The sequence below is a fragment of the Mustela lutreola genome, chromosome 13 (assembly GCF_030435805.1).
Source record: "Mustela lutreola isolate mMusLut2 chromosome 13, mMusLut2.pri, whole genome shotgun sequence".
Lineage (NCBI taxonomy): Eukaryota > Metazoa > Chordata > Mammalia > Carnivora > Mustelidae > Mustela > Mustela lutreola.
The window spans coordinates 76,984,847-77,011,906 of NC_081302.1; the positions used below are offsets into that span (position 1 = coordinate 76,984,847).

General features: G+C 42.3%; 1 long non-coding RNA gene and 1 pseudogene across 1 annotated transcript in view; both read right to left on the bottom strand.

The window, feature by feature from the left end:
• LOC131813500 (uncharacterized) overlaps positions 1–27,060 on the bottom strand; it is a 52,699-nt gene that overhangs the window by 5,223 nt on the left and 20,416 nt on the right. Inside the window, exon 5 of the long non-coding RNA XR_009346849.1 lies at positions 11,292–11,398. This is a non-coding gene — a long non-coding RNA (uncharacterized LOC131813500). The remainder of the gene's footprint in view (positions 1–11,291; positions 11,399–27,060) is intronic.
• On the bottom strand, positions 18,047–20,969 carry LOC131813495 (proton-coupled zinc antiporter SLC30A5-like; annotated as a pseudogene).

Sequence of the window (27,060 nt, forward strand, 5' to 3'; positions counted from 1 at the left end):
TTCCTCCGGTCACACCAGCACATGTGGTTGGTGAACATGGCCTCCATGCCGGGAAAAGCAATAAGCAAAAGAGTATGAACCAACCTGGGCACCTGGACCCTGGCCACTAAGCCCTTGGAAAGACAACCAGTCGCTTCCTGTTCATTTTCTCAGACCCTAAGTGACCAAGTCAAAGTCTGAGACTCTCCAGATAAAAGGAACCAGAGAGGCACATGGAAACTGATGTAAAACAGTGGCCAAGAAATGTTTCAAAATGAAAAGGCAATTTGCAGACCATCACATAGTGTGGGTTCCTTTCTGCACAGTGCTTGTGTACTATTAACGTAGCATATATGTATATTTAGAGTACATTCTGGAAGAATATTACCAGGATTATGATACAATGATTATTGTTTTGAGGCAGAATTTTAGAATACCTCAATTTCTATTTTACTTTGACATTTAATTCTTTGATAATAAGCACATATTAGTTCTGAAATCAGAAAAAAAATGTTTTAATTCTAAGGAACAAATATGCAACCTAGGGAGTTCAAACCCATCATTTTTACATATGATCAGACATTATTTTACTAATGACAAAATGAGAGACTAAAAGTAAGATTATTTTAGCCCAGAGAAGTTCCATCAAGGCCCTATTATTTCCTCATAGCGCCATATTTTATGCCCCAAAGAATATAGGATAGTTAATAGGATCTGAATCATTTGTTTGCTCTGACAGGAAGGCACTGAGCAAATAATCAGAATTGTTGAATAAAGTCTATATGGAAACTTACAAACTTGATTCTAGTTTGTATCAAGGTTTCCAATTACTGCAAAGGTCAATGCTGGACTCTACCTCATTTTCCTCTTCTATTTTCAAATAATATTGCACAAATAGTTACATTCTATTATGTCACTCAATGACAAATAATAAGCATCTCCCTACATTGTTAAAAATTCTTCAGCAACAATAGGTGTTGGTGAAGGTACAGAGAAAAAGAAACCCTCGTGCTCTGTTGGTGGGAATGCAAACTGGTACAGCCACTGTGGAAAACAGTATGGAGGTTCCTCAAAAAATTAAACATAGAAATGCCATACGATCCAGTAATTCTACTACTGCATATTTACCCAAAGAATATGACTTTGAAAAGATCCATGCAACCCAACGTTTACCGTAGCTTTACTTACAATAATCAAGATATGGAAGCAGCCTGAGTGTCAATTCACAGATGAATCGATAAAGACAATGTGGTACGTATTAACAATAGAATGTTACTCAGTCATAAAAAGGAATGAAATCTCATCATTTGCAAGATAGGTGGAGCTGGAAAGTATTCTGCTAGGCAAAATAAGCCGGTCAGAGAAAAACAAATACCACATGATTTCACTCATATGTAGAACTTTAGAAACAAAACAAACGAATTTTTTAAAAAAAGAGAGACCAAAAAACAGACTCTTAAATACAGAGAACAAACTGATGGCTACCAGAAAGGGGGGGTGGGAATTCTTCAGAAACAGACTTTACCATGTAATAAATAGCTATAATAGCTATGTAATAAACAGCTGTCTTGGTTGATTTGGCCATTTGCCTATCATTAGCCTTTTAGGTCTTTCATTAGCTATTAGAGATAATCATTATTTATCAATTCATTAATTACTTAATTTGATGAATCATTTTTGCTCACTTGTTATGCGCCAGTCACTGTACAAAGTGCTGGAATGCAGCAACCAACAAAGCAGACACGGTCTTCCCAGCCAATGGAGTTTATGGTCTGGTTGCAAGACATCAGCCAGCCAAATGCCTACATTGCTGTACACTGTGCTGACCACTTGGATGAAAAAGTGGAGTTTGATGACAGCTTATAATTGGAAACCTGACTGCCATGATCTCAGTTGTGCTCCCCCACCCAAATACATATGTTGAAGCCCAAACCCCCAAGACCCCAGAATGAAATTAGAATTTAGAAAGAAGATCATTGCAGATATAATTAAGATGAGGGCGTTTGGGTGGGGGCCCCATCCAATATGACTGGTGTGCTTACTAAAAGGGAAAATTTGGACACAGAGACACACACAGGGAGAGCACCGCATGAACATGAAGACAAGCACTTACCAACCAAGGGGAGAGAACCCTAACAGATTCTCCCTCACAGCCTTCAGATGGAACCAGTCCTCCTGGTGCCTTGGCTGCAGACTTCTGGCCTCTGGCACTTGAGACAATACATTACTGCTATTCAAGCTGCCCACCCCGCCCCCATCTGTGCCACTTGGTTATAGCAGCCCTAGACGCAAGAGGCCTCTCTGAGGAAGTAACGTTAAGCCGGCACCTGACAGATATAGAGGAAAGGAGAATGTGCTGAAATTAAGATGAGGGCTCTCATAGGCATTGGATGTTGGGGTTTATTCTCTGGTCGAGAAGCAGGGAAGTGATATGATCAGGATGGTCCTTTTGTATTCCAAGATCCACAGAAGATCACAGAAAGCACTCTCACTCTTTTACATAGAAAGAAATCTAACCCGGGGAGTTAGTTGCCTGCAGATTATTGGAAGGGCTGGAAGGACAGGCTGTGGACTGGGCCTCGAGGAGGGGTTTCTGGAACATCACCACAGAGCTCACCCGCCAGGGAAGCCATTACATCTGCTGCAGTCAGGAAGCTGTGGAATCTGGCAAGTGAGGCAGCACCTGCTGACCATGGAGGCAGCAATCCCACATCCACAAGCCAGAGCTTCAAGGCTCTCTGCACCTGTGTCAGCCACACCTACTAGACCCACATGTACAAGACGCCCCTGTGAAAGCCACACCTGGGAGACCCACATCTATGGGGCGTGTCTCTCTCCCTGCCTCTCTTTGAGCTAACTCACATGGTCCACCAGTACATCTGATTTAAGCTGAGCTGATTTAAAGTGCTTCTGGAAGCCAAGATGCATGGAGTCTGGGAAATAGGGTCTTCAGTTATCAAGCCGCTGTAGGACAGATAGATAGACAGTGGGAGAATGTTGGGACAGACATTAAATTTGCCAAAGTACTGTATCACTTTGGCTATCATGTAGAAAATGATCGTTGGAGGCAAAGGTCAAGGAGGGAGGCCAAGAGGAAGGCAATGATGGTAGTCAAGTGAGAGGTGGCTGTGGGTCAGGTTACGAGGGCAGAGGTAGGATAGAAGCAAGAGGCTTGCTTCCTGACAACAACGCCCACAATCCTTGCTCTGGTCAACTAGGTCCTACCTTCTGCTCTGGCCTCATCTCTCCTTTGCCCTTGATCTCTCTGCTCTTTCAGGTCCCTGAGCAACACAAGCCTGTCCCTACCACAAGCCTTGGCTCAAGCTCTTTCCCCTACCTGGGCTGTCCCACCTTGAGACTTTTGTGTGATTGACTCCTTATCAAATCCCAGACTAAATCCTTCACCTTCAGAGACCTCCTGTAACCACCTATTCCCCAGCCAATCTACATATCACACTGCCTCGGTTTTATTTTTTAAAGCATTGATAGCACAGTGATATCTCCTTGTGTGTTCACCTCTGAGCAGAGACCCCATGTGTCCCCTCATCTCTGAGTCTCTGTGACTAGAACAGTGCTGGCTACACAAGTGACACTCACAGATGACAACAGGACATGGGGGATAAGAGAGGGAAAAGCCAGGATTGACACTCAGTTTGCTGGGCTGGACCACTGTGTAGATCATGGCACAGAGATTTGAGGCAAGAAAAGAGGCAGTGTTTGGGGCAAAAAAGAACACAGAACTGACGTTTCTTTTTTTTTTTTAAAATATTTTATTTATTTATTTGACAGAGAGAGAGATCACAAGCAGGCAGAGAGGCAGGCAGAGAGAGAGAGAGGAGGAAGCAGGCTCCCTGCTGAGCAGAGAGCCCGATGCGGGACTCGATCCCAGGACCCTGAGATCATGACCTGAGCCGAAGGCAGAGGCTTTAACCCACTGAGCCACGCAGGTGCCCCAGAACTGACGTTTCTTATATTTTAAGTCGGAAATGCTTGTGTGGCAGACGGAACAATGCCTTCCCAATGGTGTCCACACCCTAATCCCTAGAGTCTGTGCTGTGACCGTATACAGCAAAGAGACTTTGCAGGTGTGACTAAGTTAATGGTCTAGAGATGAGGTTGTCATCGAAGTGAGCCCATCGTAGCCCAGGGTTCATTTTATTTATTATTTATTTATCTATTTATTTAAGATTTCATTTGTCAGGTAGAGAGAGAGAGCACAATCGGGGGGGGTCGCAGGCAGAGGGAAAAGCAGGCTTCCCCACTGAGCAAAAAGCCCGATGCAGGACTGGACCCCAGGCCGTGGGGATCATGACCTGTGCCAAAGGCAGATACTTAAGCCAGGTAGCCGCCAAGGCATCCCTAACCCAAGAGTTCATCTAAGAGGAAGGCCGGAAACCTGGAGATAAAGGAGCTGTGGCCATAGAAGTGGGGATCGAAGTGACAGGAGGAAGTCGCAGGAGCCAAGGAACACAGGCAGCCTCTAGAAGCTGGAAAGGCAAGGAAACAGATCCTCCCGTGGAGCTCCCAGAAGGAAGGTGCCTCTGCCAACATCCTGACTTTAGACTTCTGACCTCAGAACTATAAGATAATACATTTGTATTGTTTTAAGCCACTACGTTTGTGATCATTTGCAATAGTACCATTAGAAAACTAAAAGAGCCCATAAAACATTGTACATGAAGATGTCAAATAAATAGTCAACGCATCTTTGTTCGAATCTCTGATGATTTTCAGCAGTAGAATAGTGACTCGAAGAGGAAGAACTTTTACATCGTCATATATATCATAAAACCCCTTCACAAACACATCATGCCAATGAGCTCTCTCATCACGTGTGGATAAGGGAGCCATCCTGGCACACATACATCGTTATGTTTGCAAATCTGATAATCAAATAATAGCGTCATTCTGGTTTGCATTTCCTTTAACTGTTAGTGAGGCAAAACACTATGCATATCTTTATGAGCTGACTGTCATTTCCTCCTCCAAAAATTACCTATTTCATCTTTTATTAGTTAGGATGACTCCATCTCAAGCAACAGAATACTTAACCTAAAAACAGCTTCAGCAACACAAGGTTATTGAAAAACCTCACATTTGTTGGAAACTTGGTTCGGAGCATCAGTGACTTAAAGGCTGTGGTCAAACGTTCTGTGATTTTCTTTGGGATACCCTCACAGTCCCGGCCTGCTGCGGCCCTCCAAGCAGCCAGAGGATGAACCCTTGACTTAGGCCGCTTCCCCAGCTAGATGGAAAGAGGAAGGGCGTCCCGCCGGCCCCTCTTCCTCCTGTACTTTCCCCAAAGCCTGAGTCCACGTCATGATGTCTCATCGGTCAGAACTGGACACACACCAATACGAATCTGCTAGGCAAGCAGCGAGTGAGGCTTCCTGGTGTTTCTGTCTCTACCACCAGAGTGGGCTTCCCCAGCAGGGAAAAGACATCCCCACCTATGCCTGTGCCCACGGCCCTGTTGCAGTCTTGTTACTTTTCTGAGCATTTGCATGAGCTTTACAGAGTAAGGATGCTCAGCCTTCATCTGTCACTGTCCAGCCAGTGTTGTTCCCTAGTGTGTCCGCCTTCTCATTTTGTTTATGGTTACTTTTGTCTCTTCTGTTTTCCAGGTACCAAATGAACTCCGTGATTCTTCAGGAGACTGAAAAGCGTTAGTGTGCCTCCCTACAACTCTCAGAAAGCACCCAGCAAAATCCACTCCAACTGGCCAAGGCCCAGGTGTGGACGATGTCCTCTGTGGGTCTGCGTGGTACTCTACTGTGCCCTACAGGTGCAGGAGCTTATAAATAACACTTTCACAGCTCAGGCTCTCAGGGGCCTGAACTCATCTGAGGCCAGAGACCTTGTTGCAAAGGGCCCGGTTCCCCTCCGAGAAGGACGTGAGGGTAATAAAGATGCCACGCTCTGCTTTGAAGTCCATCATTTTCCATCGCGTCCCCTGGGCCATCCGTGGGGATATGCTCCCACTTTTGATTTCTTTGGCCTTTCCAGCTACAGAACAGATCCCGCACACTCGTGTTTATTATACCCTGGAGATGTCTGAAGGTCCTTCACGTAGGGCTGGGCACCTCCAAGTGCCTGGAAGGTGCTTGGGAATAAGGATCGCATCATCTGCTTTGGGATCTCTCAAGCACAAAGTTCCAGAGGCTCTCCGCTGTGGACCCTTTTGCTAGTACGAAAACATTCCATGAGCACCCGCTTACCCCCACAACACCTGTGCACACACACGTTTTTTTTAATTTGTCAGGTCTATTGGGAAGCTCCCCACCAGGTCCTGGGGCCTAGAGGTAGGTTCCCAGGATCCCATATCACACCTGATCCCTGTGCCAGGGCTGGACGACTCCTACAGCACTTTGGCAGTTGGTGCAGAACAGGAACCCAGCGGCGAGTGTCTACCACGGGTCCTTCATCCCCAACCAGCACACAGATGTTTCTCTTCTTTATCAGTCATTTTTGGCCTGCCTGACCTTTGAGTGTTTGTGATTCCAGAATATTGGATGCCTGCCCAATCAACCTCAGATTGCAAATCCGAATTCTCTGCCTCCCAAACGTCTGCTTTCCCAGCTCCTTCGACGAGGTGGTGGCAGTCTTTTAAGGGATGGTGGACAAAGAGCACCTTCAAGCTCCCTATGTAGAACGTAGCGGTTCCCTAACTAGACTATATAAGGAACATTTGTTCTTTGTCACGTGATTATTAACAGTTCTGGGGATCCTTGTGTGAAGATACGTGAAGCTCCTTCAATTAGATTTTCTGTTCAGTTTTTGTGAGAAATGCTTAATAATAACCAATGACAAAAGATAAAGGAGTTTAACATTGTTATGTAAAAGGACAAGCCTCCCATGTAACTCAAATCTTCTGGTTTAATCTGCTTCCCTGAGCTCTGAATCCAGAGGCCCAGTGGTCTATGGCTCCCACCAGATGGATGTCCACGGCGGAAGACTCAGCGGTTCCAATCTTGGTAAGGAGCCACCACTGATTCATCTCTTTGCCAAAACTCATGCCCTCCCTTTTATTCCACCAAACTAGTCACCAAGCTTTCGTCCTTGTGTTCTCCTCCATGGTTCTCAGGTCTGTCCCTTCCACTTCATTCCCACCAACATGGTCCCAGTTAAATCTCCCTTCTTTTTATACTGGGATTAGTACACAAGGTCCTCACCTCTCTGTCTCTCTCTCTCTCCCGACCATTCTCCTAGCTGCTGAGGAAGGGATTATGACAAAGCACGGTCTGTCTCCCAAACTCAACGGCACTTCCACGCCTCTGGGTTCAAGACTCTTCTCAGCGTGGCCACCAGTGTCTGCCCACCTTCCTAGGCCCCCCACACCCTTGGGCTCCAGCCCCACAAATAGCTCATGGAATGTGTATGACTTGCTTTTGTTAGCCCCTTTCACCAACAACTCCTTTTGCCTGTGTTTTAAATTTAATTAATTTAATTTAGTTTAAATAAATTCAAGCATGGTGGCTAGAGGTCCCGAGTGAGGGAGCCAATAAGAGGGGGTGGGTTGTGGGCTCTTGATTGACTGGTTTGCATTTAAAGCAAACTCCCAGGACCATCTTTTGCCTCCCCTAGGAATCAGCTCACCCCGGGGGGTGGGGGGTGTTGGTCTCTCTGGTCAGCAAGGCTCTAGATGTCAAAACATCAACTACAGAAACTAGAAAATGTGGTTAAAACAGACTAGAATGCCCTTTCTTTCATCCCCGGCATAACTGGTGGATAGCATGTCATGGCATAAGGCTCCAGAGTTTCCCTTGTGGCCTCAGGTAGGCCAGGGAGCACCCCCTGAGCTTTGGTTCCCCATCTGTGGAGGGTCACAGGACAAGATGTGGGTGATGAGACCAGCTGCCAGCTGCATAACGGGCTCTGCATGCACATCAGTTTCCTCCTCTCCAGCCTTGTTTTTTTGGGAAACAGCTCAATGTTCCTTCCTCAGGACATTCTCAGACCCCTTGGCCTGGGCTCCTTGTTCCCCTCAAACCCTCGGGTCACCTGTATCTCAGCACTTAGCCCACCAGATAAGATCTGTCAGTCTGTCTGTCCATCTCCTCCCACCCCTTCCCACTGGATGGGTCTTTCAGGGAAAGAACATGACCTCCACATTCGAATCCTGATGACACACCACAGACCCTGGTTCCTGCTCACAGCAGCTCACTCCAAAAACATTTAGAAAGTCAATGAATTACTCATGGCTTTGCCATGTCCACGGCCTCCCAAAGGAATGTTCCACGTGGGCCCCTCTAGGGAAAGACACTCATGCTTCTTCACCCGGAATCCTCTGTACTTTCCCCTGCTTGAAGTCAGGCCAGGCCATTAGCACATCTGCACATCAGGCTAGGCAGGCACCAGCTGGGGGGGGGTGTGTGTGTGTGGCTCAGCTCAGGAGCTGATTTCCCAAGCACACCCTGCCATATGTGCCTGCCACAGATGGCCGAGGCACGCCAGCTAATGAGGCAAAGTCACGGGCGCCACAGCCTGCTGGAAAATGAGCCATACAGGCTGCTCACCGATGCCTGCCCAGGAGGGGCTCTTGGCTCTGGTCCAGACTTGGGCTCCGCATCCCCCCACTCTGGGAGCCTGCTCCTGGCCAAGGCCCCAGGCTTACCCCACAGTAAAGCCAGGTTGCTTTGATTAAAAACCTCAGCCCATAAAAACAGGTGTACCGCATCTAGCAAGGGGGAAAGATCCCATTTTTAATGATTTCTTAATAAGAAAGTGCCATTAAACGCACTTAGGCTCTCACGGTGTAACTGGCAGAATGCTGTCATGGCCCCAGCCTCGTTAACTTTTATTACCACTCCACTCTGCTTCTAGAATGACAGCCAGAGCCTGAGAGGCTTGGCGGCACTCACAGGCTCCAATCCAGGGAGCGGGCAGGAGGAGAAGCCCCTCCAGCTCCAGAAGCTCCTATCTGTGGGGTCTTCCTTTGGCTCAGCTGTCACTAGGGTGCCTCGTGACATTTGTTCCTGGGAAAGAGAGCAGCTGTTTCTGATGTGTGTGCTCCCAGGAGGGCGAGGGGGCGGGAGGGCAGGGAGAGACAGCTGCTGGGCCAGCAGCCCCCTCATTCTCTAATCCTGCCTGGGCTGCCCACCCTCGGCACCTCGGATGCCCGGAGCCCTGTGGGGCAGGACATGGCAACAAGCAGCAGGTCGGCCAAGCACACTTCATTCCGTCTTCCAGAAACACTTACTCAGCTGTTAGTATGTGCCCGACAGTAGATAGGTGTGGAGGGTACAAAGAGTAAATAAAGATTGTCTCAAAGTACTGGGGTTCTAGGAGAGTCAAAGAAGGACCGATGCAAAGAAAGGATGACACCAATACCCTCAATCAGAAGCGCTTTCGATTCAACCTGGTGGGAGTCAGGTGGGCTTCCTGGTGGAGGCGAGGTCTTGCTGAGTCTTGAAGGAGGTATGTTAGTACATGTGTAAGTGGAAGGAAGGGAGAGACCAGACTGTCCAAAGGAACAAGCAAGAGAGAAAGGGCACCACCCAGCCAGAACACCACATAATCCAGTCACAGACTGCAGTCCGTAGATCCAGATGAGGTCATATCAATTATATTAGTGCTCAGATGTGAGAAAAATAACACCCAGCTAAAATAACTCAAGCCAGGGTTTTCCAGACTTCAGTGCACACACAAATCACCAGGGATCTTGTTAAAATGAAGATACTGAGTGAGAGGATCAGGGGTGGGGCCAAGTTCATTAGAAATGCAGAACGTGGGGTGCCTGGGTGGCTCAGTGGGTTAAAGCCTCTGCCTTTAGCTCAGGTCATGATCCCAGGGTCTTGGGATCCACATCGGGCTCTCTGCTCGGCAAGAAGCCTGCTTCTCTTTCTCCCTCTGCCTGCCTCTCTGGCTACTTGTGATCTCTGTCTGTCAAATAAATAAATAAAATCTTTAAAAAATAAAATAAAAAAAGAAATGCAGAAACGTAATTGGTAATATAATCACTATGAGCGGTGGACCACACTTTGGGCAGCAAGAATTGAACGTCAAGGGGAAGCCTTAAAATATCCAGCAAAATACCTGGATCAGGTGGTTCCATGAGGGGTTTGGTGGTGCAACAATGTCACTACAGCCTCAGGCTTTTCTGTCTCTCTGTCCTGCCATCCTTAGCACCTCGCCCCTCATCTTATATTCTTATAATCAAAAGATGGCCATTACAAGCTCTGCACCTCCCATCCTCGCACAACAGAATCAAAGACAACAAAGGGCATTTCTCCTCACCTCTTTCTTTTCACCAGAGAGGAAAATCTCTCACAGAATAATATTATATTACATATATTATATTATATTATATTATTATATAATTATAATTATATTATATTATTATATAATTATGTTATAATTATATAATATAATTATATTATAATATTATATAATCTCCCAAAATATATATGATATGTATGTAAACAGATATATAGATACATGTTTTTACCTATCTACCTATCTATAGAGAGAGAAAGATTATATGGAATTGGCTCAGTCATAGAGGCTGAGAAGTGCCAGTATCTGCAGAAGGAGTCAGAAGCTGGAGACACAAGAGAGCCAATGGTGTCATTCCTGTTCAAGACCGAAGGCTGGAGAACAAGGAGAGTCAATGGTGTAAGTTTTGGTTCAAAGTCCGGTGGGCTCTTAAATTCAGGAAGAGCCAATGTCTTGGTTCAAATCTGCAGGCAAGAAAAAGCCAATGTTCCAACTTGAAGGTTGTCAGGCAGGCTTTTGTTTCTATTCTGGCCCTCAGCTGATGGGATGAGACTCACCCACATTAGAAAGAGCAATCTGCTTTACTTTACTTGTCTACTCATTTAAATGTTAATCTCATTCAAAAGCACCATTTCAGAAACACCCAGAATAATATTTGGCTAACTATGTGGGCACCCCATGGCCTAGGCAAGTTGGCACATAAAATTAAGCATTACATCTCCCGGCAGTCCCTCTCTTTGTTTCATTGTCCAGAACTAAGTCATGTACCCACTCACTACCAGTTCATGAACCATGAACCAAAGAAAAACAGGGTCCTGTGATGCTTCAACCAATCATGACTGATCCCACACTATTGAACCCAACTTCTACATGTATACTTCCACCAATGCTGAACTGAACAAAACCAGGGTTCTTTAGCAAAAAAGAAGAGAAAAAGTGGCTATAGGTAGGCGAGCAACAGAACTAAGACCCAAACAACCATGGTTCACAGCTCCCACCTCCACCATTAGGCCCCTTCCATGCTCCCATTCATTTCTGGTAATCCCAAAGCAGTGTCCATTGCTTCCTCGTATGCAGTCTAGAGTGCTGCTCACTACCTGTATCCTCCTTGAGCCCAGCTCTTCTGTGCAGCCTCCACTGCTCCACACTGTAGATCTCTGTTGATGGATCCCAGACTTGATGTGACCCAACATCTTGGCAGACCCTGAGAATGGAGAATGAGAATGGCTCCCTATCAGGTTTGCTTGACTGGAAAGTGCTAAAGTTCAGGGAATTGTTCTACAGATTAGCACTTGTGGTCTTTCCCTTCCCAGAGCTCACATCTTATCCTAAGGGCTGGCTCTACATGCCAGCCTCCAGGCTGTTCCTAAAAACACTACCTCCCCTTCTGTCTTGTACGGATCCACTGATGAATTTTCTCAAATGCCTCAGATCCATTCTTTGTACTGTGACTCCCTTCTACCAGCACATCTCCATGACCTGGTCATGACTCCTGAATTGTGTGTGGCTCAGTTTCAGATATATTTTGAGTGTTTTCCACAGGGAGTTTCTCTGCTCTCATTTAAATCAGTGGCCATAGATATGTGGGTGGGGAGAGACATCAATTACTCCATGCACCAGACATCCCTATCTCAGCTGTCTCAAGATGAAGTGTTCAGCTATATGTGACTATATAGTAATTTTTAGTGTAGTTAAAAGTGGAGTGGAGGCTACATCAAGAAATGAAGTTGGAGGGAACGCCTGGGTGGCTTAGTCATTTAAGTGTCTGCTTTCAGCGTGGGCCATGATCCCAGGGTCCTGGAATTGGGTCCCACATTGGTCTCCCCGTTCAACAGGGAGCCTGCTTCTCCTTTCCCCTGCTTGTGCTCTCTGTCTCTCTGTCTCTCTCTCGAACAAATAAGTAAAATCTTAAAAAAAAAAAAAAGAAATGAAGCTGGAGTGGTGTGCAAGAATACTCATTCACTCAATCATTCAACAAATATTTACCGAGCAGCAACTCTGTGCCAGGTGCTTTCCTGGACACTGAATGCAATGAGACAGCCATGCTCCCTACCCTCATGCAGTTTACTTTATGGATCACAGAGTTATCCTAGATACATACTGAAGAATTTGGAGTTCTCTAAAAGGTCACAGGGAGCCAAGTGATACAGGATTTGATCACATACAGGCATAATTAATTAATGGCATTTGTAACAGTTCTCTTTAGGACCCATGCAGAGGTTGAACTAGAGGAAGCAATAACTAAAGGCAAGATGACTATTGTCCATGCAGTTACTTAGGTGAAAAATGATCAAGGTCAGATCCAAAGCAGTGGTCACTGGGTTGGGGAGAAGGAGATAAGTACAAAACACATAAAGGAGGCTGAGTCTACAGGATTTCATGAGCTCACAAAAGACATGACATGAGAGTGATGGCAGAGAGGGAAGAGTCCATGGAGACCTCTCCACTCAGAAATGGCAGGATGGATACCAGTTTCAGGGAAATATGTTAATTTAGTTTTGATCACATTGAACATGGATCATTGGTAGGACATGAGCCAGGCCCATCATTGTTAGATTACAGTCTTAGATTCAAGAAAGAAATTTAGTTTGAACAAATTCTAGTTTGAACAAAATCATCATCATGTAGTTTAAGTTATTTATATGGATGAAATTCCCAGGGAAAGAGAAAGGATGTAGTTTAGGACAGAAACTTAGATACAATATTTCAGGGCCTGTGAGAGGAGGGAGCCTGAAAAGGGCCCCGAGAAGGAGTAAAAAAATCAAGAGACAACAGAGCCTTTCCAAAAGGAAGTAGGCAATTCATTTGGGACATTTTTATTGAATATCTCCTATGTAACGGGCACTGTTCTAGGACCCAGCAGTGAGGGACAAGGCCCACCTTCATGAGGCCATCAGTCTACAAGAGATGACAGGCATGAATCAAGGAAGTAGGAAGTCCTGAAAAGATGGCAAAGCAGTGCCCATTGCTAGCCCCTTCACCAAGCACAACCTTGGAGATGCCAAAGGTCTGCAAGAAAAATGTATAAAGTGGAACAACTGAAGTAAAGATGGTGACTTACTCTTAGAGAAGGGATAGGGGGTATTCATTTTGTACAGAGCGGCCTGGGCAGAGGCGGGCATAGTACCACCACCGGAGAAGAGACTAATATGTGTTCCTTTCTCCTCCATAGGACCTGGGTGCTTGATGCCTGCCTTACAGCCCCCGGGATGAGGAAACACCATAGTAAATTTGTGGCAACAATAGCAGCCAGGGGGATGAGTGGTGGACACACATAACAACCAAGGAAAACTGATTAGCCCCTGAGCGTTCCTGAACCCCTGGCCCTGAATGCCCCACACCTCAAAGACTGGGTAACTGCAACAAGGAAGATAGTTGCTAAGAATGCCAGGGGAGAGTGTAGAGAAGATCCATCTGAGACAAGAATGTCTTGTGAGGGACACTAAATGGGTGTCCTCAAGAACGGAACACAGCACCATAAGGTCTCCATCCTAAGGCACACATCACCATTGTAAGCCAGGTTTATCACCAGAAGCACATGAACAGGGAGCAGTTACTAAACAACATCAACAATCCTCATATTATCTAAAATGTTTGTTTTTCCATTAAAAAAATCACATGCAGGGGCAACTGGCTGGTGCCTTTGGCTCAGGTCATAATCTCAGGTCCTGGGTTCAAGCCCCACCTTGGGCTCTCTCCTCAGCAGGGAGCCTGCTTCTCCCTCTCTCTCTGCCTCTCTCTCTGCCTGATCTCTCTCTCTGTCAAATAAATAAATAGAATCTTTTAATAAAGTTACATGCTAAAAACAGGAAGTGGCAGTCTGTACTCAAGGGAAGGAACATAGTCAACAGAAACTGACTCTGAGTAGAATCAGATGTTTGATTCAGTAACAAAAATTTCCAAAGGGCTAGTAAGAATATGTTCAAAGAAGTAAAGGAAACTGTCAAATAATCAACAGCTAATATTATATCAGTGACTGTTATGGACTGAATGTTGTGTTCCCCAAAATGCATATGTTGAAGCTCAACCCCCAATGTGACTGTATTTAGACATAGTGATAGTGAGGAATCCTGTCATGAAGGTTAAATGAGACCACAGGCATGGGCTGGTACCCACAGAAGAAGAGGAAGAGGCATTCTTCGTTCTTTCTCTCCACCAGTGCGAGAGCTCAGCAAGAAAGCAGCTGTTTGCAAGCTGGGAAGAAAGTCCTCACTGGACATCAATCTCGCAGGTCTTTGTTCTGGAACATCTAGACTTCAAACTGAGAAAATAAACATTGTTTAGACCACCTAATCTGTGGTATTCTATTATGGTAGCCTGAACAGATTAATACAATGACTTCACAAAATCTCAATAGAGAAATAGAAACTATTATAAAGATTTGAACAGAAATTTTATAGTTAAAAAAATCCAATAACTGAAATTTAAAACTCACTAGAGAGGCTCAGTGGGGATTAGAGTTGGCAGAAGATTCAGTGACATTGAAGACTGATCAATGGACATTATCCAAACCGAAGAATAGCAAGAATCGGGATTGAAGAAAAATAAACAGAGGTTCAAAGTCCAGCAAGGTACACCAACATACATGCAGTGGGAGTCTAAGAAAAACAGGAAAAGAAGAGAAAGAATAGGGAAATTATTTGAAAAACTAATTGTCAAGTAAATTTTTCAATCTCCAAAATTTTTGTAAATATGATGAAAAATCCATCAGTGAAATATCATAGTGAAAAGTGTATTTGCACCTGACAAGAGAGTCTCAAAATACATAAAGAAAAACTGACAGGACTGAAAGGAAATAGAGACAATACAACAATTATAGACAGAGAATTCAATACTCCTTTCTCAGAAACTGATTGACCTAGACAGAAACTCAATATGGATATAAAGACTTGAACATTCCTCCCCAAAATATCAGAATTAGACATTCAAATACACATTAGGGATTCTCCAGAATAGACCATATGCTAGACTCTTAAACAAGTCTCAGTAAATATAAGAAGAATTAAATAATAGCACATGTGTTTTCTAGTCCCCACAGAATTAATCAGATGTCAAAAACAGAAAGAAAATTGGGAAATGACCAACAATTTGGAAGTTAAACAATACACTTCTAAGTAACCCTGGGTCAAAATAGAAATCACAAGACAAATTTAAAAATATCTTGAATAGGGGGCACCTGGATGGCTAAATCGGATAAGCAGACAACTCTTGATTTTGGTTCAGATCATGATCTCAGGGTCCTGGGATAGAGCTCTGTTGGGGATTTGTATTGGGCTTCACGCTCAGCTGTGAGTCTGCCTGAAGATTCTCTCTTTCCCTCTGCCCCTACCTGATTTGTGTTCTCTCTCTCTTTCTCTCTCTCTCTCTGTAAAATAAATAAATAAATCTTTAAAAAATATCTTGAGGGGCACCTAAGTGGCTCAGTTGGTTAAAGCCTCTGCCTTCAGCTCAGGTTGTGATCCCAGGGTCCTGGGATCTGCGTAGGTCTCTCTGCTCAGCAGGGAGCCTGCTTCCTCCTCTCTCTCTGCTTGCCTCTCTGCCTACTTGTGAGCTCTCTCTCTATCAAATAAATAAATAAAATCTTAAAAAAAATAAAAATATATAAAAATATCTTGAACTGGATGAAAGTGAAAACATAATGCAAAATTTATGAAATGTAGAGAAAGTGATACCTAGAGAAAAAAAAAACTTTAAATACATATATTAGAAAAATTACATGTCTAGAGGTGCCTGGGTGGCTCAGTCATTAAGCATCTGCCTTTGGCTCAGGTCATGATCCCAGTGTCCTGGGATCAGCCCCATATCAGGCTCCCTGCTCAGCAGGAAGGCTGCTTGTCCCTCTCTAGCTCCGCCCTCCCCAAACCCTGTTTGTGTTCCCTCTCTCGATATCTCTCTGTCGTAAATAAATAAAATCTTTTTTAAAAATTACATATCTAAGACCAATAATCTGAGTTTCTGCCTAAAGAAACTATTTAAGGAAAACAAATCATGCCCATAGTAAATAGAAGGAAATAATAAATATCAAAAAACAAATCCATGAAATAGAAAACAGATACACAACAGAAAAAATAAAGCAACCAAAGCTGGTTCTTTGAAAATGTCAAAAGATTGATAAACCTTTTGTCAGACTAACCAAGATAAAAGAAAAGAATACAGAAGTACACGTCATGAATGAAAGAAGAAGCACTACTACAGAGTCTACAAATATTAAAAAATGATAAGGGAAAATTATGAATAACTTCATACTGACTCTAGTGTGTGATTTTTCCTCCATGCTACCAAGCAATTTTGTAACACCAGCTGTGTATCCCACAAGTTCAAACCCATGCTGACACTATCCACCTGGAGATAGCATCAGACCCCACAGGTCAAGAACTCAGTCCATTATGACTTGCTTAGCCCAACTTTGGGTACCAGTTCGAAGTCTAGGATGTCACCTGTGCATCAGAATGACTATTTATAAATCAGATGTTCCCCGACCCCTCCTCAATTTTGATTAATTTGCATGGGTGGCTTCCAGAACTCAGAGAAACATGTTACTTACTATATCACTGGTTTATTTTAAAATGATATAATTCGGGAGTAGCTAGATCTAAGAGGTACAGAGGGTAAAGTATAGGGAAAGGTGCAGAGAGCTTCCATGCCCTCTCTGAGCTGGCTCTCCTATGCCACTCTCCGTGTATTAATTCCTTTGGGTTTTATGGAGGCTTCATGCACATAAACACAATTGATTACATCATTGACCACTTGTTGAATTGAATCTCCAGTGCCTCTTCCCTTGCCTGAGGTGCCTGCTGCAGTGGGGGTGGGGCCCAAAATTTCGAATCTTTTTTTTTTTTTTTTTTCCCCACCACTCAAAAAGTTTAATTATGTATTGAAGATTCTGGACCAGAAAATGTGTAAGGATAAGACAAAGAATATCAAAATAACTTGTAACAAATTTCTAGAACCTCTCACATATTAAAATTGTTAAGATAAAAATATGATTTACAATACATGTTTGCCATTATGGTATAGTTAAAAAAATAACACCCATACTAAAATTAATTCATCCTACTTATCAAAATTCCTAATATATGAATGAAAATATTCAAATGCTTATAAATAGGTATTCAAAGGTTTCTTTTGAACATTCTTTGGTGTTCATAAAACTGCATATGTTATTATAGATCTCTTTATCATACATTTTTTCAGACTATACATTCAGTTTAAATTGGAAATGAAAAAATATAAATTAGATATTGTTATAGAAAGTAGTTACAGGGTTGGGGCGCCTGGGTGGCTCAGTGGGTTAAGCCGCTGCCTTTGGCTCAGGTCATGATCTCAGAGTCCTGGGATTGAGTCCCGCATCGGGCTCTCTGCTCAGCGGAGAGCCTGCTTCCCTCTCTCTCTCTCTGCCTGCCTCTCCATCTACTTGTGATTTCTCTCTGTCAAATAAATAAATAAAATCTTAAAAAAAAAATAAAGTAGTTACAGGGTAGATATTTTGATTTCATGATGCACAAGTACTTACGGACAAGATTCACTTACTAAATTTAAAATAACTACCTATTCTTTGATACTTCTTATAGATCCACATGTCCCAGAAATTAAAAAAAAGAAGCTGTGTTTAAGGCAGAAAATTCAAATGTGAGTTGACATTATTTATGATTCTCTCAGCTGGTTGTTTCACAAAATATGGAACTAAATGAAAAATGAGACCCCTCGCATTGCTTGGATCCCAGCTTGACAAGCAACTTGGAATGGCAGATGCATAACAAGAAATGGAATATTCTACTTCAGAGGAAGAAGACATGCACACAACTTAGTATAAGTTCTTTACCCTAATAAAGTAATTATTCATTTGCAAATATTACCAAAAGTAAAAAGATTTATTTTACAGAGTGGTTGGTTTTTGTAATACATCAATAATGTTATATACTTCCCTATTCTCAATGCTTGTCTCATTTCAGTGGTTGGTTTCTCCCAAATAATTTAGTTTACATTTAAAGTGGCAATACAGCTTTTACTTAATGGATTTAAGTTATAATTAGAAACCAGTTTTATATACAGAAAATCCATAAATATAGAACATTTATTCCTATTTTATCCTAGGGCTATGCAAAAAATTGACTAAAAATTTTTCAATTGGGTCTTTGTAATAAACATGTAAATACATTATTTACAATGGATATGCTTTCTGACAGAAAGTAAACACACAAGTAATTTTGGTCTTCATTAGAATCCATCATTATATGTTCATTTTTGAAGATGATGTGATACATCATGTTCACTCAAATTTTAAGATTCCTGTTATACACATAATTCAAGTAATTATTTTCCTTGTACAATTAATGCTTTGTTCTGTATTTAAATTTCCTTTAAGAAAGATTCCTCGATCCAATAGCAGGGAGCTTTAGAATTTTTTTCGAATACAGCAAATGTTTCTGTACAATTATGTGCAATTTTCTTCCTTCTGGCAATATTATAAATACCAAGTAAATTAATCTTCGTTGTTCATATCCCACAGGTAATTCTTGAGTTATCTCACATGATGTAAGTACCATCTTTGTAGTATTTCATGGACTCCATTTGTTTTGTCATAGCTAGAACATCATGAAATCCAGTACTTAGGCCAGACATATGTTGAAAATATGCCTCTTTTTCCACTTGAATTGTTAAATTGTTTACTCCAGCATCTTTAAGTATTCCTGTAACCTGCTGTACAATTCTTTGTTCCAGCACATCTGATGTCACCTGTATATGAATTGTTCCTGCCACAACACTGGCTGAATGATGCAAAAAATGAGGGTCTCGTTATGATATTAATCCTTCAATTTTCTGTATCTTTTCTAAAGCAAGATGTAGCTCTTTTTCATATTCTGGTGGCAGTCTCAAAAGTAGAACCTGACAGGCATCTTTAATCAGTGGAACAACATTGAGAAATATTAATATAGCAATAAAGAGAGAACACAGGGGATCAGGAATGAACCATCTAAACTGCTCTCTAAGAACTGTGGATACAATTACACCAATACTGCCAAGTGTGTCTGCCAAAACATGTAGAAATACACCCCTCATGTTAGCATTCATGCCTCTGCCTGCAGATCCATGGCTGTGACCATGCCCATGGTCACTGTGTCCATGCATATGGTGGGAATGACTGTGATCAGATGAATGACAGCTTCCCTGAGAAGCTCCATGGTTATGGTTATGGGCATGGCTAAAGGCACAGATACCAATAAGGTTTACTATCAGCCCTCCAACTGAGACTGGTGTTAACATATGTGTGTCTAATTCCGGAGGATCAATTAATCTAGCCACTGACTCCATAAACACAAAAAAGGCTATTACCATTAGAAAAAGTCCATTAATAAATCCAGAGAGAATTTCTATTCGGCCATACCCATAGGAAAAAATCCGAGTTGCTTTCCATCTACTCATCAAGGCCGCAAAAAGAGCCATGACCAAAGCAGAGCAGTCAAAGAGCATGTGAAATCCATCTGAGATCAGACCCAGACTATTGGTCAACACGCCATAGAATAATTCAACAAAGGTAAAAAGCAGATTCAAACACAAGAAGTAAAAGATCTGCCTAGAGTCATTCTCCTCAAGAATTTGTTTTAGTGATTCCTTAATAAACCTGGGGATTGATTGGGAGCTATGCTGGAAAGCATCACCCATGAAATTATAGAGAGGTGTTCCTTCAGGAGAATATCCAATTAGGGTGCCTTTCTGTCCTCTCTTGGAAGGAGATGATAAGATGTTGGCAGACAAAATGAAGAATATAGCGCTCCCTACCACTCCTCCAGACAGGACATGTTCAGTGCTTTCCTGGTGTGCTGCTTTGTTCAAAGCTCGAAGCTGGTCTGTTATTGGATGTGTCCAAAAATTTCCAAAAAGTAGAGCACTAATAAAAATGGGAAAGGATCCATAGCGGGCATATTTGGAAACTTCCATTTTGACTGAACAAATAGAATCGACATAGAAATCCAGGATCATGACAAAAAAGATAACTGTTGTGAAAGGCATTATGAGAGAAAACCAAGACTCGACTTTACTCTCAGTTGTCACAGAAAGAACAATGACCCATGGGCACAAGAGAAGCACAGAAACAAGATGGGATAAAGCTTGAAGACGTTTGGCTCCACCAACATCTACAGAGAGTTTTCTGGAAGCTTGTGATCTGCCACACCTAAGAAGGCAATGGCTGTGTAAAGCATGTGAGTTAGAGCACTGTCATGATGTCCTTCAGGGTGTTCAGCCATTTTAGCCATGAGATCATCATTGTCGAAAAGCAATAGGCAGATTACAGCAATAATGAAAAAAGCAGCCCCTCTTGTCTTTGCTGGTCCTCCTCCAGAACTAGTGAACAAAACACTGAGTAGTGAGATGACAACAATATCACTGTGTTCAAATAGCAGCAAAGTCCTTAGTGGTGCACAAAGAGTGAGGCCAAAAAACCACAAGAGTGAAATGATACACCCAGCAACTGCATGTTTAAATATTTTGATCCACTGGTGTTTGGTAATACTTTTTCCAGAAGAAAATGGCTTTTGACACAAAACCATAAAAAATGCAGTCCCGAGTTTTAATATAAAAATGAATTGAACAATGTGAACTGCTTTTAGGAGATCGTATGATTCAAAAAGTCCCACAGCCTTCAAAAATTTAGTGAAACATAGTAACACAATATATTTTGTTAATCGAGTGCTGGGCACGTCCACGGGCCCAAGGCCGCCGCCGCCACCGCCGCCGGGGCCAGCTAGCACCTCGCCGCCGAATTTCTCCTCCATTCCAGGGCTCAGGAGCCGCTGCCAGTGCCCCCGCCGCGGGGTTTCCTCATGTCTCCCTGCTGCCAGGGAACAGCGGGCGCAGGCGCGTCACTCCCCCATGCAGCGGCCCCGTCGTGTCCCCGCAGGCCCGACCGCCGCCGCCGCCGCTGTACCGGGCTCTGGCTCACAAGCACACGCACGTCGGTTCTAGGCCGCGGGCAGTTCCAGCGGCGCCGGGGTCCCTGGAGGCGCACCGGAGCAGATGGTGCCAGGCCATGTCATCAGCTCGAATCTTTTAATCACAGGGCTGGTTCCCCTGGTAACCAGTCCCCATCTTTAGGTTGTCTAGGGGCTTTCCACAAGTCACCTTATTCACAACAAAAGACACCTTTATCAATCTCGTTACTTAGAAAAATCCTAAGGTTTTTAGAAGTTCTGTGCAAGGCCAAAGACCAAATATACCAAAAACCGAAATATGACACCAAGACATGATGCAACTGAGATAAAATGGAAAAAAAAATCCTAGGAAGACAAAATTGCCAAGACTGATTCAAGAACAAATAGAAAACCCTAAAAGACCTATTGAAAAGTAAATAAATAGAATTGGTAACTTAAAATATTCCCACAGAGAAAACCACAGCCCAAAGGTGGTCAATTTTAGTGGCAAATTTGGTAATTTCTGTAAAATATTTAAGGAAAAGGTAATACACATTTATACAAAATCTCCCAGAAAACTGAAGAAGAGAGAACCTTTCTTATCTCATTGTATGAGATCAGCATTATCTATTACTAAAATCAAAGAATTATAAGAAAAGAAAGGCACAAACCAGAACATAGAATTATAAACACAATATTAACAAATAGAGTCCAACGATATAGCAAATGGATAATGCATCGTAGCCTATTGAGACACGTCCCAGGGATCCAAAGTTGGTTCACCATGAGAAAATCAGTTTATGTAATTCACCATATTGGTGGAATAGAGGAGAAAAAACACATGATCATCCCAACAGATGCAAAAAATTTTTTGACAAAATCCAACATCTATTTCTCATTTTAAAAAAAAACAAAAAAACAAAAAAAAAAAAAAAACGAAACCCAACCAGGAACACAAGGGAACTTCCTCAACCTGATAATAGGCATATACAAAAAATCCCTAAACTAAGAGTGAGCAGCTGAATGCCTTTCACTAAGCTGAGAACAAGGCAAAGATGTCCTCTTTTACCACTTCTGTTCAACACTGAACTGAAAGATCTAGCCAGGGCAGTAAGTAGGCAAGAGAAATAAATTAAAGGTTTGCTGACTGGAAGGGACAAAATAACATTTTAATTTTCACATTATTCTATATGTAGACTCTATGGGATGTTTTTTCTATTATCCTCCATATAGAAAATCCTAAGAAATCTGTGAAATAAACTTAGCAGTCCTGCAGAATCCATGATCAACATACAAAAATCCATTGTATTTCCATATTCTAACTAATGAAATTAAGAAAACAAGTTCATTGACAATTTTAGCTGTTTCCGAAAATCTGAAACAAGGACAAATCTGACAGAAGATGTTCAAGGCCTATGGATTTGTTTTGCTGTGCTGCAGACTATCATAACCTCAGCAGCTTAGAAATATACTCATAGTTTCTGTGGGTCAAGAGTCTGGACACAGCATATCTGAATACTCTGCTGGGGTCACCCAGGCCATGAGCAAAGTGTCAACTGAAGCTATGGTCTCCTCTGATGCTTGGGGACCTCTGCAAAGTCTTTTCAGTGTTTCATCCTCTTTTAAGAACTCCCCTAATAAAGTCGGGGCTGTGTAAGATTACATCCTTTTTATTAACTCAGAATCAACCATTAGTAACCTCATTACAGGCATGTAATGGGTCCTACCCACACGCTATACTTATGGGTCCTACCCACACTCAAGGGGAGGAGATTACACCGGGTGCCTATCCCAGGAGACAGGAATTTTGGTGGATATCTTTGTTTTTATTTGTTTGTTTGCTTGCTTTAAGATGTTATTTATTTATTTGTCAGAGAGAGACAGAACACAAGCAGGAGGAGTGGCTGGCAGAGGGAGAAGCAGGGCAGGCTCCCCACTGAGCAGAGAGCCTGATGTGGAACTCAATCCCACGACCCTGGGATCATGACCAGAGCCAAAGGCAGACACTTAACTGACTGAGCCACCCAGGCGTTCCTTGCGGTACATCTTTGAACTCTGCCAACCACAACTTGCACTGTAAAGACTACAAAACATGGCTGGAAGGAATTAAAGACCTAGGTAAACAGAGAGGTATACCATGTTCATGAGTTGGGAGACTCAATATTTGTGAGATATGAACTCTTTCCAAATTGATTTATAGAGTCAGTGCTATCAAAATTAAAATCCCAACAGACTTTCTTATAGATATTGACAAGTTGGTTCTAAAATTTATATGGACACGTGAAGAATAGCCAAAGAAACCAGACCAGCCAAAATGACTTTTAAAAAAATGATCACGGGTGCCTGGGTGGCTCATTGGGTTAAGCCTCTGCCTTCAACTCAGGTCATGATCTCAGGGTCCTGGGCTCAAGCACCGCATTGGGCTCTCTGCTCAGTGGGGAGCCTGCTTCCCCCTCTCCCTCTGCCTGCCTCTCTGCCTACTTGTGATCTCTTTCTCTCTGCCAAATAATTAAATAAACTCTTAAAAAAAATCAAAGTTGGAGAATTAACACTACCAGATTTCAAGACTTACCTAATCCTGTACAAGAGAATGCACTGCTCACACAGATCAATGAAACAATAGATTCAAGAAACAGACTCACATACATACATATGGACAACTTTTTTTACAAAGATGCAGAGGCAACTCTGGAGAAATGGTCCATAAAAGAAAAAGGGATACATTAGACTTTGTCCAAATGAAAACTTCTGCTTTTTGAAAAAACGGTAAGAGACTAAAAATCAAGACACAGATTGGGAGAAAACATTTGAAAGTCATATATCTGAGAAGAAACTTGTCTCCAGAACATGTATTTATTTCTTAATCTTATATCTCAATTTTATTGAGATATAATTGATAAGTATCACTGTATAGGGGCAAGGTGTATAGCATAATGGTTTGATTTACACATATTGTGAAATAATTAAAATACACTTAGTTAACATGTATCATCTCATAGAAATGCTTGAAAAAAAAAGGAAAAAAAAATTTTTTTCCTCGTTATGAAAACTTTAAGGATCTACTATCTTAGCAACTTTCAAATAAACCACATAGCAGTGTTAGCTAAGGTCATGATATACATCAGACCCTTGGCACTTATCTATCCTGTAACTGGAAGTTAGTACCTTGGACCACCTCATCCAGATACAGTTTCCCACCCCACCCTGCAGCTCCCCAACTCTGGTAACCACAAATCTGATCTCTTTTCTATGAGTTTGGTTTCTGGGGGTTTTTTGTTTGTTTGTTTGTTTGTTTTAGATTCCACATGAGAGTGAAGTCAAACAAGTATTTGTTTTTCTGTCTAGATTGTTTCAATTAGCATAATGCCCTCAAGCTCCACCCATGTTTTTGCAAATAGAATGTATTCTTTTTAAAAACCTTTCAAAATTCAAGAAGAAGATAAAAGACACACAGATGGCAAAAACCTGCGGAAACATACTCAATATCATTAGTCATTAGAGGAAAGACAAATTAAAACCACAAATGACCAAAACTAAAAAGACTGATCGTGCCAAGGGTGGCAAGGATACAGAGTAACCGGAACTCAGTTTGGAAGTTTCTTAAAAACCTAAACATAAACCTACCATATGATTCAACCATTCCACTCTTAGAGCTTTTCCCCAGAGAATTAAAAGTACTTGGCCATACAAAGACTTATATATGAATGTCCACAGTATCTCTATTTGTCCTCGCCCCAACTGGGAAATTATCCAAATGCCCATCAACATGTGAATGGAAAAATGAACATAATAATATATCCCTATTTTTAGGTGGAAGGAAGGGAATAAAATACTGATTCATGAAACAACAGGGCTCAGTCTCGAAATAATCATGGTGACTTCAAGAAGCCAGATAAAAAAGTGTACACACTGTAGGATTCCATTTATTTAATGTTTTACAAAATGCAAACTAACCTGCAGTGCTAGAAAGCAGATCGATGAGATAGAGAGAGATGAGGGGGGTGGGAGCCCAGAATTAAAAAGGGGTGCGATGAACCTCTGTTGGTATAGACATGTTCATTATCTTGATGGTGGTAGTTTCACTTAGTGGTATACAAGCGCCAAAGCATATCAGATCATGCACTTTAAATACGTGTGGTTTAGGGACGCCTGGGTGGCTTGGTCAGTTAAGCATCTGTGTTCAGCTCAGGTCCTAAAACTGCGGTCCTGGGATCGATCCCCACGTGGGGCTCCCTCTTCAGCGGAGAGTCTGCTTCTCCCTCTCCCTCTGCCCCTTCCCCTGCTCATGCTCTCTCTGTCTCTCAAATACATAAGCAAAGTCTTAAAAGATTTTTTTTTTAAAGATAAATAAATACGTGTGGTTTATTGTCTGTCAACTCTACCTCGATGAAACTATTTAAAAATTGTCAAGTTAAACATGGTTGGCACGAGTGCCCCTGAGGTGGCACAGGGATTGCTGTCGCTCACCGCCAGTGGGTACAGACTGTCAGGGTGTTGCTCTCTCAGTGATGCTAAGTGCTGATCACTTGGCAAGGGGTGACTGCCAGATCTTCCCATTATAAAGTGCATTTTCCTTTTGCAATTAATGAATGATTTATAGAATGATACATCTGCCCTGTACAAACACCCTCTTCCTCAGTTCCCCTTCTACAAATGTTTGCAGCATGAGTCAGCCAAGTATTTCTGTAAAGTTCCAGATACTAAATAATTTACACTTTGTAGACCACATTGTCTCTATCTCAATTATGTGAATCTGCCATTGGACTACAAACGCAGGCATTGGCAACACAGTGATGAATGAGCATGGCGGTGGTCCAGTAAAATCTTACTTATGGGGGTGCCTGGGTGGCTCAGTCGTTAGGCGTCTATCTTCGGCTCAGGTTATGATCCCAGAGTCCTAGGATTGAGCCCTGCATCAGGCTCCCTGCTCAGCGGGAAGCCTGCTTCTCCCTCTCCCACTCCCCGCAGTTGTGTTTCCTCTCTCGCTGTGTGTGTCTCTCTCTCTGTCAAATAAATTAATAAAGCCTTAAAAAGAAAAAAAAACCTTACTTATGGATGCTGAAATTTCAATTTGCATAAAAATTTCATGTGTCAAGACGGATTGCTGTCCTTTGGATTTTGTCAACTATCTAAATTTTTTAAAAACATTCTCAATTCATGGTATATACAATATCAGAGAGATGGTGGGCTGGATTTGACGGGTAGAAGGTACTTTCCTGAGTCCATGTTTTAAAGAATTCAGTTATTTCCCAAGCCAATTATTTCACTGGTGTTCACCAAATGGTAAGTTTCTCATTCAATTGCTCTTCTACCCATATTAACTGACATTCTTCTGTAAAGAATGGCTTCTTGTCAATGAGAAATGCAAAACACTTTCTCCTCAAAAGGCAGGATACATGTTTAATTCTCTCCCTTTAATTACAGATATGTAGAGAAAGAAATTTGTGTAACTGTCATAACCCATGGTGGGAAATGATTTTTTCTCCCTTTGTCTGTAAAATTATGGAGCCATTGATTTTTATTTATTCAACCATTAGCAAAATATTTATCTATTTAATTATAATCAACCTTAATTTTTTTTTCTTCCAGTGCTCAGACTGTCCCAAATTTGGCTATTAGGAAACCCCTTCAAATCTGTGTGTTTTTGGTACGACTCCATTAATCTTTGACAGATTCCTTACTTTTTGGCGCATGATACATCAAGGTCCCCTTATCCTTCTGCCTAGATGTGAAATCAGCCATATATCCAAACGCTCTGATTCCTTTAGTTAGGTAAATATTAGACTTAATTATACTATACCTACCATACCATACCATACCATATGGCAATTTTCTAGCTTTCAGCCTAATACTGAGAAACCAGGGTCTGGACCAAAATGTGCTCATTGCTGCTGTGTGTCATAGTTTTGGTGCCTTTCAGTGGACAAAGCTAGGAAATACTTTTTATTTTTAATTG